Source organism: Pezoporus flaviventris, unplaced genomic scaffold, assembly GCF_033815535.1.
Source record: "Pezoporus flaviventris isolate CSIRO_AGI_PZ_B2104156 unplaced genomic scaffold, CSIRO_AGI_Pfla_v1 ptg000057l, whole genome shotgun sequence".
NCBI classification, from domain to species: domain Eukaryota; kingdom Metazoa; phylum Chordata; class Aves; order Psittaciformes; family Psittacidae; genus Pezoporus; species Pezoporus flaviventris.
The window spans coordinates 6,748,148-6,766,477 of NW_026892605.1; the positions used below are offsets into that span (position 1 = coordinate 6,748,148).

General features: G+C 39.8%; 1 protein-coding gene across 4 annotated transcripts in view; it reads left to right on the forward strand.

The window, feature by feature from the left end:
- PRLR (prolactin receptor) overlaps positions 1–18,330 on the forward strand; it is a 150,198-nt gene that overhangs the window by 59,976 nt on the left and 71,892 nt on the right. Inside the window, exon 1 of one of the 4 annotated variants that reach the window (XM_061469514.1) lies at positions 4,562–4,877. The exons of the other annotated variants lie outside the window; for them this stretch is intronic. The gene's annotated coding sequence lies outside the window, so the exon portion shown is untranslated. Of the gene's footprint in view, positions 1–4,561; positions 4,878–18,330 lie in introns of those variants that run through there. 4 annotated transcript variants of the gene reach the window in all.

Below are 18,330 nucleotides of genomic sequence, written 5' to 3' on the forward strand. Positions count from 1 at the left end.
CCGAAGCCATGCCTGCTTGCCAGTGCACTCCATGCACACATACTTCACACTGAGATCCCACTGTGTGACCATCCACTACACGTCAATACAAAGATTGTCAGCGAGTCTGAAGGCACAAAAGACTGGGGATTTCTGTGACAAATGGCAGACTCACATATCCCGAAGAACAGGAGTGCAAGAATATGGTGCCCTAAATGCAGACTACCATGGAGGTCTGGGGAATGGTTACAATGGCACAAGGTCCTGGCTATTCATAGGATCATAAAATAATTAGGGTTGGAAAGGACCTTAAGATCATCTAGTTCCAACCCCCCTGCCATGGGCAGGGACACCTCACACTAAACCATGTCACCCAAGGCTCTGTCCAACCTGGCTTTGAACACTGCCATGGATGGAGCATTCACATCTTCCTTGGGCAACCCATTCCAGTGCCTCACCACCCAAACAGGAAAGAATTTCTTCCTTATATCCAATCTAAACTTCCTCTTTTTTTAACCCATTACCCCCTGTCCTATCACTACAGTCTCTAATGAAGAGTCCCTCCCCAGCATCCCTATGGGCCTCCTTCAGATACTGGAAGGCTGCTCTGAGGTCTCCACGCAGCCTTCTCTTCTCCAGGCTGAGCAGCCCCAACTTCCTCAGCCTGTCTTCATACAGGAGGTGCTCCAGTCCCCTGATCATCCTCGTGGCCTCCTCTGGACTTGTTCCAACAGTTCCACGTCCTTTTTATGTAGAGGACACTTATGTTGAAGTGGTTTTGTTGAGGGGTGCAGAGAGGTTGTGGAAAAGACTCACACATGTAGTGACTGGAAATATGGTATGTGTTGAGAACAGATCTTGAAAATAAACCAGCATCAATGCTTTTTGTCCATGAGTAAAAATTCACAAATAAGGAAGGGCTTGATGGCATGGAGTGGATGCAGATGTCCTGGTCTTGCTTGCCTTGGCATACCTGTGGGTAAATGAGGAGGCATGGTTTCAGCTGCCACCCCATCATAGGCCATTCTTGGATAGGTCTGTCAAAATGGGCTGAGGACATCCTGGTCCTAGGGGTCCTTGCTGTACTTCTGGGATGAACCTGCTGTGTGACGAGAAGAGGGACTTCCGAGGCACATGGGTAATGTGAGAGTAAGTTGAGTGGCCATGGCAGCTGCCATGTCTTGTCTTGTGTGACAGATGTCCTGTAAGGACATTTTGTCTGCCTCTAGAGAGACTCGTGTCAGAGGCTTTTGGCTGCTGTTTCTTCAGAGGAGGTCATGGTAAAGAAAAGTAGGCAGCAGCTGAAGATAATGTCATTCTCTCTGTAGTTCTATGAATTCTTATTCCTGTTCTATTTCTTATAGTCTTTCCTCTAAATTCAAAAGCAGAGGCTTCTTTGTTTGCTTTCCTCTGGGTTGATTATTTTTTTTTCCCTTTTGCAGGGGGCAGGGGAGGACAGGGACAAACAGCCACAACCCCTGTACAAACTTACTCTCCAAGGAAGGCTGGAGGTTTATGGTAGATAAGTACTGAGTGAAAGGGAAAGACAGACTGTAGTCTCTTCTCATGTGCCCTTTCAATCTCACTGCTTGACATGCTCCTTTTAGCATTTTTCTTCACCTGTAAAGCCCTTTCCTGAAACTTTATTGCCACTTTTGAGTGTTTCCTTCAACTTCGATCTTCTTTCCTGCCTTTCTCCCAGTCCTGTGTGCTTCCTGTTGTGCTGGTTTTTTGCTGGTTTTAAGGGCACTGAAATTCTGTCTGCCTAAATGCCACAAGTCTGATGGAGTTCTGACGCAGAATAACATCACTGAGGTTGGTGAATTTACACTGATACAAATGTCATTATACTGAAACTAAAGTTAGGCCCTTGCACTCTTGATTTACAAAGACTTCCTTTCTGTAAATGATCTGTTGATGTTAGGGACTGCTGATTGGAATTTTAATAGCTTATTTTAACAGATTCCAAGCCTATGAACTTTTCTGATAAATCAGTCTCTGGAAATTAACTATTTATACTGCTAGACCAGCCACAGAGGAATCTTTCTCTGCTGACTATAGAGGCAGCCTAAAATCCTGACCTAAACCTTCTTTCTAAAGTGGATACCCCGGTTACATGACACAGGCTAAGCCAAGTTGATAATCCCTTTCAGAGACTGGCCAAGCTCTATTCTAGAAGTAGCTATGCTTTTTCTTTTTTTTTTTTACTCTATTGAAAGTCTGCTCCAATTTTTCATACTCCAGTCGTTAGCATCCTTTTAGTTTACTGCCTGATTATATTTGTGTTCTCTTTTTACTTGTTTTTGTTCCAGCATTGTTCTTTAGCCTAAACACCTACTGGACTTTTCCAGTGCTCACTGTACTTGTATTTATAAACATACATTACATTTACAGGGACATGTAAGTGCCTGTTCCATTTTCTGCCTCAACCTTTACTTTGCCACGCTAAACTGGCCAAGTTCTGTCAAGTCACTTTGTAATAGATGGGCTTTAGATCCTTTACCTCACTGTGGTGACCTCTCTTTTCTCCTGTCCTAATCTTTCTTTAACATAGATTTATCTGTATTCTGTGAATGTGAGATCTTACTACTACCTTAAAATATTCTCCTTAAGCCGCTGTTCTTAGGATCACAGTTGTCTTTTCTTGGCAGTAATCCACCAGAGGATGAGTGTGCCTGTACAAACTTGTCTGACTGGCTTGAATATTGCTAGTAGTGTAGCCACAGGCACTCAGTGCTCATTAAAAGCTGAAAAACCTAACTCAAAATCCTGGGGAAACATGTAAGAACTATCTCACGCTGCAGTACCTGCTGCCACAGTTACCAAGGTTGCATTATGTCAGCTAGCTATAAACTGGATAGCACAGGTATAAATGTCTGAAGTTACTCTTCTGGAAGATCTCAGTAATAGTTTTTAACTTTCATGCCACATCTTTTCCTCCACTAAATTGTTAGTGATTCAGCTTTTATTCTCTTTTTCACCATTAAACAGATTCCAGACAAATAAAGACTATTTTGGCTAGAGCAAAAAATGCGCATGCAGACCTTAACATTATATGCTTCTCTTACAGAAATTAAGATAGTGATGATGTGGACAGTACTTCCTGATTCACCTTCATTTTGAAAATCTCTCCACTAGGCAGGATCTTGTCTCTCCCTTCTTCCCCTCCCCATGTTGATCTCCCTGCGTTCAGCAGAGGCAAGCAGATGGAGAAATACAACAACCAGCCACAGCCTGTTACATCTTTTCTGGCTGGTGAAATACGTGTTGGGTTCTACCTTCTGTTCCTTTTGTCATTTCTGAGGTGATAGCATCTTTTTAAGCACACGTTCTCTATTTACCAGGAGCAGTTTCATCCCTGTCAACACAGCGAGTCACTGGTGGAATTTGCTCAGAGCTGGCTAACACCGTGAGCATGTGATCAATTACAGGGCATAGTTTATGATACAATCAACTCCGCCTTTACTGCCAGTTATGCGTCCCATTCCCCTATTGCCAGCATTTATTTGACCTCAGAGCGAGCCTGTTCAGAAATTCACAGTAGGAACGAAAAAAAAGGAATTGTCTTCCACTAGTTTAGCTCCCTAAACTGTCTTAACATGGAGTCAGGCAGATATCACAGCACACATGATGCATGGAAGGGAAAAACACAGGTGGTGGTGCAGACAGAATCTGTTCTCACAGCAGCAGCTGGCATTTAGTGTAGCACATACTGAAGAAACACCTGAAGATTTATAATCTCTGTGTGTACAGATCACAAGATGTGTTCCTGACTCGAAAATGTTTGCCTGTCTTGCCAAGACTGTTTGAAATAGTCTGCAGAATGCCCATTTTATCACAAAATGTGAGCAATTCTGACCTTGATAGGAGAGACTTTAGTAACAATTTAACATCCACACCACATAAACTTGCTTTGTTATGAAAAAGAATGTTCTTGCTCAATCATCTTGCTCAAGAGAGTTTTCACTACACATGCATGCATTTTGTTTTCAGTTCACTGGCATGAATACAGAGAAGATAAAAATGTGATTCAGTGAAAGGATTAATATGTTAAAATGTTTTCAGTTGAGGCAGATGACTAGTGAATAATTGAGTATGTCAGTAAAATTGAAAGCCCAATTGCATAATCTGATACTCTTTTCAAATCACAGGAAAAAGCTAACAAAGAAATAAATTTAAAACAAACAAAAAAACCAAAAAAAAGGGTTGTTTTTTTTTTTCTTAAGTGAGCTTTTTGATGTAAAACCAACACCTTTCATTCTGTTATAAAAAGAATTTCTTTTTTTCTGGTGTCCTAGAACATAAAAGATAGGCTACTGGTGCACAGAGTATTCTGGATGCAGTTTATGTTGAAGGAGTATTATTTTTTTTCCCTTAAAAAAAAAAAAAAAAAAGAAAATCCTATGCAATAAGCATTTAAAAGGAACCACAACAACCTGTAGAGTATGTAGCTGACACTTAAAAATACTATTTTTCTGCTGATGCATTCCTGCACTCCACAGTACACCTCTCACCTTTAAAGCTATCACACTCCAAACATGCTTGCACTGAAGAGAATCACTGTTTTGCCTAGAGCAAGGAGCATAAGTGTTGCAAAACTGACTCCTCCTCTACTGGGGAGAGCATGCACAAGTATACAGTTGTATCACTCCTAGAGCTGCCGGGCTGAATATTTTGCAGTCAGAGCTGTAAACCTTACAGGCTTTTTCTTTGTTTATGTTTCTACTTTGGGGTCTTTTTTCTCCCCTTTTCTTTCTGAATTTCTTTCTTCTTTTTTTTTTTTTTTTTTTTTCTTTTTACATATGTGGAACTCTTTCAAATGCTGGATTTTGAAGTCCTTGTTCAGGAAGCATTCATGAACTGACATGGGTCAACATACTTTTCGTTACCAGGCAAAAGTAAGTACTGCAGTTAAACCTGTTCCTACTGTGTGTTTACCTATGAAGGATTCTGTGTCATTGCATAAGGACAGTGTAGACTGTAGTTTCATTAGCAGAAATAAAAACTTTTAAAAAAAGTAAAATAATTTCAATATAGTATGCTAAATATTGTATGGCTCACATTCTGGAAGAAAAAAGAAAACAAAACATTTTTACTTGTCAGTGGTCTCTGTTAAAATACTGAAATAAGCCAGACACAGAGATGCCACTCCTATAAGTTTTCTTAAAATGACATTCAGGATTGTGTTTATTTTTGTAAAGCTTTTTAAATGCACATGGTAGTAATAATCTCATGATACTACTGCTTTATATTGTTTATGTTTACTAAGTATACTTTATTTGTGTCGTTCATTAATGAAAATAAGCTGGTTGAGGAAATAAGCTCCCGTAACTGCTGTCATACCTTCTACTATCCACAGTTCCCTAGCTATTATTTTATTCTTCATGTGTTGTCCTCTCCTACGTTTGTATATACCTTCAGTAGTTACCTGACCCTTTTTTTCACGTGTTATTAGCTTCAGAATTCTTTGATATTGGCATAGACTGGCAATTGAAGACTGAAGGGAAACAGATATCTCAGAGAGAAGGGGGGGGGGGGGGTGAGGAAGCTGGTAACTGAGCTGACAGGGAGTAAAGAAAATGGTGTGATTTGATCCTGAGAGTGTCTTTTTAGCCAGTTTCCCCTGCATTCTATTGAAACACTGGACCATCGTCATCTATATTTTCACTATTCCAACAGTCACCTGGGAATTCATTAATACTCTGGGAATGAATACGGTTTCTTTTGCTGAGTTCCCTCTAGAGAGCGCAGCAGCCTGCAAGACAGTGTATAGATTCTGTGTCCGTATTACCAGCATAAGCTTTGTGCTGTAGAAAAGCTATGCCGCAGCTATCATCCTTTTCTTCTTCTGAGATCTGGCTTGCTAGTATTGAGCTGAGCTAGGCAGTCCCCCAAGGCAGGCAGATGGATTGCCCAGGCTGTGAACATGTTTAAGCAACAAGTCATGCTTGAATGTCTGTAATGCATGCAGCCATTTATTCTATGCCCTTTTCATGGCAATATCTATGGATCAGTCTTCTGTGATGAAGCACAGACTAGTTAAATTTGATGGAAGGATTAACATACTCTAATCTGGCAAGGAGCTTGCAGATTTTGAAGAAAAACAATATCCAGAGAAATGCAGTTAGTATAAAGGCAATAAGGAGCCAAGCCTGATAGGTCATCCCAACATTTTTTTGTGGTGTTAAAATTGAACTAGAAATCTGTCACACTAAATTTTCTTGTGAAAGATGTAATGCTTTGATAGGGAGATGTTTTGCAGTGCTATGAACTCAGAGGGATAGTTCAGGGCTCAAAATTTTCATCTTCATTTTGAGCAGGGCTTTATATGTATTTAAGCTATTTGCATTGTATTGTCATCCTATTTTTTGTTGCCCAGCTTAAGATCATTTTTAAATGTGTTGAGTTTTCATGGCTCCAGCTAAATTAACATCATAGCAAGTGTTCTGCTATCAGAATCAGGGTACTCAGGCACAGAGGTGGCTTTTGAAAGCTCTGGCCTTCATTTAGAGATTGTGGAAGTCTGACTTCTACACCTTTCTTACTGTACTGAAGCAAAGGGAGTTCAGCCACTTCCTTCAGCTGCATCAGGCTATCAGTCTAAACTTCTGTGATTCTGTGATTCTGGTCTCTCAGGCTTGTATTCTTTACCAGAATTAAATACAGGTTAATTACAGACTCATAAAACAGTAGAAATGCTTTATTCCTACTGTCTTGGTTTTGTCTTGTTTGAAGCTAATAATCTGGTACCTCCAGAATCTTCAATTTACAAACTTTGTTTTTTATATATTTATGTACCTGTGTATACGTATGTAAGTATCAGCGCACTTTTTATCATCCAGGCAGGATTCTGTTAGGGTTTTGTTCCAAACTCTTGCTAGGCAATGCCCTTCCTCCAAAGATCTATCTGCTCCGCCATAAAAACCTTAGTTTTCTGTGGCTTCTGCTTCAGCACCATTTTTGGTTCCCATTTATTCCTCCAGAACAGCTGCCTTTCAGAGAGGCTGTTGGATTTCACAAGGTAGAATCAAAGGGCAGCTCAGACTGTACCATAAGTCCTTGTTTGTACTAATTAATTAGACTACTGCTCTAATACATTAACTCTCAAAGACTTCCTTATTGACCTTTTCCTAACTGGTTCCCTATACTTTTGGGGGGATGCCTTCATTCCCTAATTTGGTCTCCATTCTCATGTATCTCTGATGGCTATCCATTTCCCCTTAGCCTGGCTCTGATTTAGAAGTCTGTCACATGAATCTGTACTGATACCTGCTGCATGAGCAGAAAAGTTGAACTTACTTAATTTGAGGCTGATTTTAACCCCTTAAAGAGCCGTCTCATTATTTTAATATCTTTTATTGATTGGTCAGCTGCAGCTGTACTGTTCTGCAGTCCTTCCCTTACCCCAAGTTAGCACTGTGGAGCTGTTTAATTAAGCAGTATGAAATCAAGTGTACAGATGTTTTGTGTGCGTGTGTGAGCTAAATAATGAGAGAAGGCAATTTTCCTGCTTTCTTGCCCTTCCTCCTTTCTGTCTTTTTTTTTATTGCCTGGCCTTACTGAAGAGATCATGACCTGGCTCTGAGAGAAAAGATTCTCACAGGTCTGGTCCATACCAGTTTTTGGTGGTTCTATTTAGTATGACCTTTAGTCCTTGTAAAAAACTTACCTGCTAAAAGGCTTTCCTATTGAGTAGACTTTTTTGTAGATATTTCCAGCAAAGACGCAGGTAATTCTGCTCGTAGGAATGCCTTTGCAGATAATCTCACCAGACTTTTATATATATGATTTTTTCAGTTCATTAGCAATATTGAAAACTGTTCCTAAAGAAATTGAAAGTATAAGGTGTTCTTAATTGTGTTTTGGCAAACTGAGAAGACAAACCTTCAGGCTGAACAAAGCATTCAGCTAATACTATCTAATCTGAAGGAAAACCATTTCAAGTCTTTTCTTTTTTTTTTTTTTAGAAATTAAAAAAAAAAATTATAAAACTGTCATATCAAAAATGATAAATTTCTTCATAGAAATCTGTGATGACTCATTTCAGTGTTTGAGGATACTGTTTGGGTTTTCTTTTTCTTCTGAAACACTGTATTTAAATTGATACATCTTCTATAAAAGTATCAGCTCACTTTAGCTTGTATGTATAGATAAAAGTTTTAACCAGAAATTTCCTTTTGTGTAAATTAAATCTCTGCTTTTCCTTTTCTAAGGTTTACCACCAAGTTTGGTATGGTCCGGAGTAGTACAAACTTTTATTCTGAGAATCTTGTGGGCCTGCATTCTCCAGAGCTTTTGGATAGAGCTTTGGTGTCTTGGTTTAGTGCGAGGGGTCCCTGCCCGTGGTGGGGGGGTTGGAACTAGGTGATCTTAAGGTCCTTTCCAGCCCTAACTATTCTATGATTCTATGAATGCCTTCGCATCACGCAAGTACACGTACTTTATGAGACTTGAAGCTGTTGCAACCACCATCAGAAATCTTTCTCATGCTTTTCAAATGTGAATATTGATAAATGCCAAAATGCTCTAATCACCTTGTCTTACTTGGGATATAGAACCCTACTTACTTTAGGAATTGTAAACTGTTACAGTTCCTAATTATTGACTGAACTCCAAAATCTACCCTTTTTTCCGTCATATTCAAGCATTCAACTCAGACTGCTTATTGTAAGAGCATTTCTTAGGATATCCATTAACTGTGATTAGAAAAGGGAGAGAAGAGAGACAAGCTGAGAAACAAAACAATCGTGTCTCAAATTCTAGCATTCATAAACACAGCTCACTGCTGTGGAAGAGTTCAAGGTGAGATCTGCATAGTTTAACATTTGAAAATCCTCTGCAGATTCATTTTTGTGAACTGCTTTATTCATATTTTTCCATAATTCACTGAAAATTATGAAACTGGCAGATAAGAAAAGAATGTTTTAAAAATAATCATTGCAAAGATACAAACAAATGTAAACCTCAAAGTGCATATCCATTTCCGTAGTCCAGGTTTTTTGTTTACATCATGGGCATTGCAAGGGCAGAGTATTCCAGAAGTATTTGTGATGCGAACATTTCAGAATAGTACTCAGAAGCTTTTTGAGCACGTGCACTCACGTGTCCACATACAGTAACTGTGAAGAATGCATGAGGTGCCAATGAGGTGGTCTCATGCCACTGGATGCACTCTGCAACACCTTCAGTGGGGCAGCTTGAACCCAGACTACCCCATAACACAGGAATCATTATTCCCTACTTGCAGCATGTAATGCCAAGTGCACCTGTTGATCTAACTGATGACTTTACTGCATATACCCCCCAAGCCTTGCAGTAGTATATGCCCAACAAAGCAGAGGAGTCCAGTTAGACTCCTTTTAGGGTGGGCTGACATAATGCACCAAAGAGGAGGTAAGGGATTATTTTAAATTTCTAAGAGACCTCTAGATAATGTAATTTTGGGGTATTTTTTTGTCTTTTGAAGAACCAAGGACACTGCTTTATTTTTGTGTTTTTCTGCCCCACTCTAGGTTGCTGAATTAAAAATGTGAAAGAATTACATTTAAAATAAATGTTAAAAATACAGTTTTCTGAAAGATCTGTGCTGTTCAGGATTGCACTTAGGTGAGTCGTCTCACCTGTGTATGTAGGTTATATTATCATTATGATCTCTCTAGCTTTACAGTTAATGATCTCTGAGAATATTTTACTTAGCACATTCATTATGTCTGATATTTGTTCTCCTTGTCTTGAGGAACTTTCTGATCTGATTTTCAACCCCCTGACAACCTGAGGTAACCAGAGATTTTTAGCATGACAAACCTCTGAGCACATTCATTGTTGCCTCAGGGTGAAGTCACGCCACATTAATAGTACTTTCAAATTGTCACACTTCCTCTTCCAGTGAACATGTGATACACAACTTTCCCTGTGAGGAAGTATGTACTGGTTCATTAAAAGAAGTCAATAAATTTGGCACTGATAATTTCTGGAAACTTTTAGGCCTCTAACTGGAACAAGAACAATCAGGAGCAATCATGATACAAAAATTGAAGTTTTATAGCTTGGGACAGAATAATCTGTTTGATAAATAGCACGTTTTAAATGCTTACATATGATGTGACACTTCTTCCTTGGAGGAAACAAGAAACAGCCTTTGGAAAAGCAAAGATGACTCATAGCCAAATCTACATCTGCTCACAGCTTGATCCAGAAATTTGATTGCTGCTGTTGCTGCTCTTCACCCCTAAACATTAACTGGGAAGTCATCAGAGTTCAAGGAAGCAAATCCAAAGGGAGTAGGCTTTTCCTTTAGAAGATTAATTTTACTTGATCATAATGCAAAGAGAAAATAAAGAGCAATTCACTTCAGTTATGGTAGGCAAAGTCATGTGCTATAGTGATAGGAAAGGAAAGTAGACCATGATTGTGTAAATACAGAACAAAAACAGCAAAAAAGTCTAAAAATATAAAAAATTAAAGATACGTACTTCAAGTTAAGAGTAAAGATTAGTTTTAATAACATAGAGAAATTGCCTATTAAAATGCAATAACTACCAGGTTTAACTAAACTACTAAACTACCAGGTTTAATGACAGAAGTCTGGGAATCTGAAGGCAGGCTTCTTGTGTGGCACCTTTGTTTTATGTAAAAAGATAAAATGCTTTGTCCATTTAATGTAATCGATTATGCTCATGCTGTTTTGTTTGAATACAAGGAAGATAAAAACTAGTTTGTTGGCTATTTGGCATTCAAGATATACTTCGCTCCAGGAAAAGCCCAACCTCATGTGTCTTATACCATCATATATCTGCTTAGCCTAAGTAATGCCAAGTTAACCCAATCTGACTGCAATAATTACTAATGTATGTTAAAATACTGTTCACATGTAAATCCTCTCTCTGATGATTATTATATACTGCTTTCTATTATTTATAGATTGGAGAAAGGTATCAAATATCTTTCTTTATTCCTTGTTTGAGTGGTAGCAACTTGAATTTCTGTTGTGATTCAGAAAGATGAGGAGAGGGTGAACAATGGCTACATCCAAGGGAAATGTCATTAGTAACAGTTAAAGAACTTTGAGACAAGATGATGCAGGCCCCATTCCCTCTGCTTCTGCTGAAGACCTACCCCTCAAAAGTCCGAAGGCCATTGTCCCCAGAAGCCCTTCCCTCTTTTCCAGCCATATGACCCACTTAGGCCAGAAGTGCATCCACTCCCTCAGGCCCAGGATGTCCTCCTTTATCTGTAAGAGTCATCATTTTGTCATGGTCATGGCCATACCCTGTGTGATCTCAAAACACCCTGTAATTGCTGACAGCTGAAACACTGCCTTTTTCTGTACACCAGAAGTATGACAAAGCCCCTTGTATATACGTGTGTATACACACTATGCATACATATATGGGTATGCATTTATAAAGATACATGTGAGAGTTGGAAAAATGCATAAACATATCTTTATATATAGTTACACTTCTTCATAAAAACATGACTATATGGAGTGTGTTTATAAAAATGCTTAATAAGAGATAATGAAATTAAGTCAAAATTTGATGTAAATAGAAAGAAAATTAAATAAAAGGGAAGTATAATTGAAGGGTGTGGGAGTGTGTCAGAACAAGTGGGAACTGTGGAAAAATTTGAATATGCCCTTGGCAAAGGGCTAAGGCTTGAAGTTGACCAAGACCCAGACCCAGCTCATCCAAAGAACAGACAGACCTATGAGTCATACCAAGAGGCCCCTTTCACCTACCTTCAAACCAAGTAGATCGCTGTACATTGGGGCAGCCCTTCATCTTCATCCTGGGTTAGAAACTAAAGGTAACATTGAGCACTAAAGTCGAAAGCCAAAACAAAGACAACTTCACAAGTATATGTGTGTAGGGGCACCTACACTCCAAAGGGTTTTCCTAAAAAAGACAGGAGCAAAAGAAAGAAGTCAGTTGGTCTGGGATTTCGGAAATGAAAGTTTGTTGCGGGGAGTGGTAGGCAACTTTTGCCTACATCTCAGTGTGCTAACAGCTATTTGTAATACCGTAACAGGGACTGTACTGCATGAGTTGACTTATCCTTATGTCAATGTGGATTTCATAGCACCTTTTTGAAAACATAATCCTGGCTGATTACATAGGAGACAGAATTATGCTGAGAGCTGGTTTTGTTCCTGCTTAGGACCGCAGGATTCAAAAAAAGGAAAAGAACAACACTTAAAAAAGGAACAACAGTTTTGAAAGAAAAGAAACAGTGACAATGAGGGGGACAGGTCACCATAATTCAAATAATCGATAAATAAAGTTTCATTGAGCATTACTTAAATTGGTTGTCTGATGTTTGTTTTCCTATGTGCATGTAGTAGCAGCATGTTACTAGCCTGCAGCACCTATTAAAAGGTACTTACTGTGCTTTTGGGGAAGTGGGAAGCTTTGGCAAAATGAGTCTCTCTCTGAAACAGCCAGGAGTCCTGTTGATCCGAACAGAAATCAAGTGGCCTTGTGGCTTGTAAACCAAGATATAACACGCATCAGGCAGTGAGAAGCCACTTTAGAAGTAACAGGTGTCTATGGCATGTTCTAAACGCATTAGCAGTGTTAAGCTTCTCTTAATGGTGATGAGCGCCATTATCCAAATGTGCCTGGACTGTGTGTCAAAAAGACAGAATGGGTTTTGGAATATCTGGAGCTTTCGAAACCATTTTTGCTACCTTGGTATTTACAGACCAAACAGGGAATCAATGTTTTTAAACCAGCTTTCAGACAAGCTGTTAAAGTAGAGCAATTTTCACTACTTTGATACTAATAATGAAGCACAGGGCTCTGTCACAAGATTGCTTTAACAGCGTGGTAGAAACCAAGATGTGGGGTTCTTTCACAGCATGCAGTTACTATTTGCTACATCGATGTGTTACTAGAGTTTATAATAAAGAGATACAACTGCAGCTTACACAGTACTGTCAGAGCTGGACATGTGGATGTGAAAGTTCTGCAAAGATTTGGAAAACCTGTATGGTTCCCTGTATGGGAATTGGTGCAAAATTAGAGTAAACGTGCCTCCATTCAGAAAGGAAGACCATTTGAGGATGTTTAGAACAAAAGAAAGATTTGACAATTGTTATGAGCAGATGTTCACAGTAGTTTAAACTATGAGAATGGGTCAAATACCCATGAAGTGCTTAACAGACTACAGTCACCAAGCTATCAAGGGCACAGTTTATTCCTGTGAGCTTTAAAGAAGTGAACACTGTTAAGGCAAATCTGCAAACTTGAAAAGTTTCTAGCAGTAAAAAGGCAAGCAAGGAAGAAACAGCTGTTTGTAAAGTGGACTTCCTGGCCCTCTAAGTTTGACAGCTGGATAAAAGCCTCTCAAGTCCATCATCTGGCATTTGGAGCCAGAATGGGAGAAAAAGAATGATGGTGACCTGTACTTTTTACATCAGGGTCCACAAGAATGCCTGAACCAAAATTTGCCCACAAAACACCAATTTGAACTTTACTAAACAGCTATTGAAAGCCCCTGGGAGCTGTCAGGCCAGTGGGAGGTGTGGTTTGCAGAAATACAATACCAACAGCTGGAATAATATTAATAGTGCTGCTGGGTAAAACATGGCATTATTCTTTGTGGCTATTCTATTATCCATCGATATGCATATTGCTGGAATATATAAACACGTACTAGTTCCAACAACAGAACTTTAACTGCTGACTAGCCGTAGGCCTGGTCTTCAATCCTGTAATTAGAAAAACAAAGATGAAAACTCTTGTACTTTCTGTACAGCTGGGAAGCTAGCAGTGTTTTTGGAAGCTTCTCTTTGGGTTGCCAGTGACAGTTTTGCTTTTCATCTGACATGCTTGGAAGGTTATCTACATCTGCATCTACATAAAGCTGTGTTGAGTACCAGCTGGTTGAAGATTTATTGTTCCCATTATCCTGCTGTTTCCAGCAAATGGTAAGGGCACTGAGATAACTGTGACACAGTACAAGCTGCATTATATGCTGTTGAATGCTGCATTATATGCCAATCTCATATTGATACAGGCAACTCTGAAGTAAATGCAAATTAAAACAAGCACATCTTATTTCACAGTGAAGAAGAGGTTGTGAAGTCGCATCTGCTGCCCTGGAAGGTTCTGATATTCTAAGAAAGCATATCATAATGCAGTAAATAATAAGTAGTGAAAGGAGTAGTGAAAAAAATTAAAGGAACCCTTTTTGTACATGAATTATGAAGGACCCCAGGTGGAGCAGAGGTTATATTCTACAGCCTCTTTTCAAAAGCTGTATAATTTTTCTAAAGGGGTTTGGAAATTATTAACACACACATTAAAAGGATGGCTGCAAACATGTCCACAGATGTGTTCAGATGTGTCTCCCAGGCTGTTGTGGCCAAGTTGTAAACACTGTCAAAGCAGGAGGTCTCAGGGTCGTTGAGAGACACATCACAGCCCTAAAGGGACAGCCATCCTCAAACCCTTAAAAGGAAAAGGACGGGTAGTGTCAGACTGCTGCAACAAGAAAAAGAGTAACAAACCCTACTGAACCATTGAAAAGAAACAAGAGATCCACAAGAAGATGGCCCATTCTACCACTAAAAAACAAGACATATTTTAATAAATCTGATCTTTGTTTATGGCTGCTCAGAATAATGTACCAAACACAAACTGGATTCATTTGAAGTGGTCCCAGTGCAGATAAGGATCAAGAAGAGCTTGTTCTTTGAGATGCCAATACTTCCAGCTATAACATAATTTCCCTCCATGGACTTGAATGGAAAACACTGTGTAGGTCTGAACAATCATGCTGGATCTCTGCTGCAAAATTTTTGCAGAAAAGAGTGAGTTTGATGAATTATTTATTGGCATTTACTTTCAGTGAGCTAGATGTTATGTTAGGAGACAGCTTCATTCTGGTTGTATGGCACAGGCTGCTGTGTACGGTGTAGGTGACCTGGAAGTTGCCCTCATCAGTTCATCTTCTGTCCTAACAGGAGACCGCTGCATCAGGTTTGGGAGAGCCATTTGTGTTAGAGAGGCCTTTTGGTAACTGCAGTCCCCTTCCCTTGTCATGCTGCACAATTTGGTTCCAGAAATTGCAACCCGACTATCAGTTACCCAATAGATATGGTCTTCTGGGGAAGGCCCATTGGGAACTTTCCTTAGTGCCCCAACACACATTCCTGTAAAGTTGAGCTTTTGTTCTGGTTTTCTATTTTAATAGGTGATGTTGCCCATATCCTGTAGCACAGCACAGAGTCCAGAGGCTGCTCAAGTAATACTGCGTGATGACCTGGTTGGGTTTTCAGCAGTCCAGTTACTTACTGGTCCCATAATTGTATTTTTGTCTTATTTAATTTTTTTCTATTCTTATTTAAACTTTGCTTATTTCAATACCTCTTAATAAACAATGTTTTGTATGAAAACTTTTTTGCATATAAACTAATATATATCTAAAAAGAAATACATGTATGCATTTACATGTATTTATACACTCCTTTCGCTATAAATTTATAGAGATATTTACATGGCTATATGTCATATGTATCGAGAATATATGAGGGGCATTGCAGAGCTTCTGGGTGACCAGGAATGCAGGGGTTCAGCTGCCACATGTAGTGAGATGCACTGAGATCACAGAGTTTATACCATTAACAAAATGGCAGCTGTGACCAAATGCAGCCCCATACTGGGCAGGGGCAGGATATTCTGCTCTTGCTGTTCTTGTGGATTGACCAAGGCATGGCCTACCCTGCCGGCCCTGTCCTGGCCCTCCCAGAATCTGAAAGAGGACAAGGGGAAAGGGAAACAAAACCTTTTTTCCAGACAACAGGATACCAAGTCAGTTTCTGTAGTTTGTTCACATTTTGGTACCTGTGCGCTTCTGTTGCGTGAAGACTTTTAACTGTTAGATCTGCCTAGTCACAAGAAGGAATACATTTATGACAGATAATTCAACAAATGTGATTTAGGGGCAGGAGAGCAAAGAGTAGCCTTTATGATCAATTGTGAAAATATTACTTAATCATCCATCTTAGGCAGTTAAAATTGAGATACCCTCTGTGTGTTGATCTCGGCTATAAACTGCTGGAAGTCACTGAAGTGAGTACTTCTTGGAGAGAACATGGAGATAAGTAACAGCAGTGTATGTTCCCACCGAAAAGAAACAATCTTCTCAAAGCAATCCAATTTCTTTGTGAAGAAGGTAAACATGTTTCAAGGACAGAAGAGCAGCAGTGGTTTCATACATCCTCACTGTGGTTATTTCAGTACAGTTTCATGAAATTTTCACAGATTAGCTAGATGTAGTCCAGATGAAAGTGCTGTACTGGATGCGCAGTGGTTATCAGTGGGCTGCAGTCAGAGCAAAAGAACAAATTGAAACCGGCTGCACAAGACTAACTGTGTGGTGTGGCAACTAATCAGTGTTTCATTAGTGATGTGGTTAAGATTATACCGTACGTATTTACAAGACAACAGTGAAAGGAGAGGGACTTCCAGTTTCATGGAGAAGAGAAAGCAGTTGTTAGGTTACTGTACTCCTGTTAAAAGGTACTAAACAACTTTTTGGATATCAGGAAGAAATTCTTCCCTGTGAGGGTGCTGAGGCGCTGGCACAGGTTGCTCAGAGAAGCTGTGGCTGCCCCATCCCTGGCAGTGTTCAAGGCCAGGCTGGACAGGGCTTGGAGCAACCTGGTCTAGTGGAAGCTGTCCCTGCCCATGGCAGGGGTTAGAACTAGAACATCTTTAAGGTCCCTTCCAACCCAAACCGTTGTGTGATTGTATGATAAAAAAAAGTTACTCAGTGAAAACAAGAGCAAGTTGCTGCTCTTAAACACAGATACTCAACTGCAAAATACAGAAAAGAGGTGATGAAGATTCAAAAAGGTATTGCGTATATAATGGTATAATGGTACACAAGAGGGACAGGATGCAGTAACGTCATCCTGCTGTGCAAAAAGTAAATAGCAAGCCAGGGTTTATAAATATCAGTCTGTTCTGAGGTGTGCAAAGTGATTCTTTTATTCTTTTCAGTATATTCAAGGCCTCAAATAAAATACTTTGTCATTCTGAGTCATGACACTTCATGAAAGATAGGCAGAGTCTGCAGAAGAGTAACAAGAACATTTAGAGGTCTGGAGAATCTGGCATATGAGAAAATGAACCAGGATTGATAAATCTAAGTCAGACAAGGATGACCTATTGGAAGTGCTCAAGCCAGTGTTTCTCAGCTTTGCAGAGAGACAAGCTGTCTGTTGTTCTGTTGCTGTTAGACTGCAAAATAAGTGTTTTGATTAAGTTGCAGCACAGAAGATACAGATCAGATATTAAGAATATTTTAATAATAAAGATAAAGCAGTAGCCTACATTGCCTAAGGAGATTGTGAAAGTCCCCTAATCGGAATTTTTTAAAAGCAGATTAAGCAAATCTTAAGAATGAAATTGGCATTGTTAATGCCACCTTAGGGCACTTAGATGATCTAGATGGCCTCCTGAGACCTCTTCTAGTCTATGATTTATTGAGACACTCTTACGCATAAAATTGTTAGGTTTCACATTCTTTGAAACAGGAACTATATCTTTTGTATTTCTACAGGACATAGCAAAGTAATCCGAAGCTAGAAACTGTAGTCATTATAGAACCTATATATTAATAATGGTATGTAATCAGCATGTTGTGTTGGAACATGACTGTGAGTCACTGTGCTATCAGTGATGTGGTGGGTTGACCCTGTCTGCCCCGTGCCCACTGCCCGCCAAGCTTCTCTGTCACTCCTCTCCTAAAATGTGCAGAAGAGAGAAAATACAATGAAAGGGTCACGGGTCAAGATAAGTATGGGGAGAGATCACTCAGCAATTGTCATCACAGACAAAACCAACTCAGCTTGGGGAAATTAATTTAGTATATTGCCTATTAACACCAAAAGAGGATGAGAAGTAAGAACAAATCTAAAACCACTTTCTCCCTATCCCTTGTGGCTTCTCAGGCTCAACTTCACTCAATTTCTTTTCCTCCTCCTCCCAGTCTGCACAGGGGGATGGGGAGTGGGGCTTGTGGCCATCTCATCACACATTGTCTCTGCTGCTCTTTCCTCCTCAGGGGAGGACTCCTCACACTCTTCGCCTGCTCCAGTGCAGGGTCCCTCCCACAGGAGACATTATTCCATGGACTTCTCCAATGTGAGTTCCCACAGGCTGCAGTTTTTCATTAACTGCTCCAGCGTGGGTCCCTCCATGGGGTGCATTCTTCAGGAACAGGCTGCTCCATCGTGGGTCCCTTAGGGAGTACATCCTTCAGGAACAGACTGCTCCAGTGTTGGCCCCTCATGTGGTGCATCCTTTAGGAACAGGCTGCTCCAGCTTTGGTCTCTCTTGG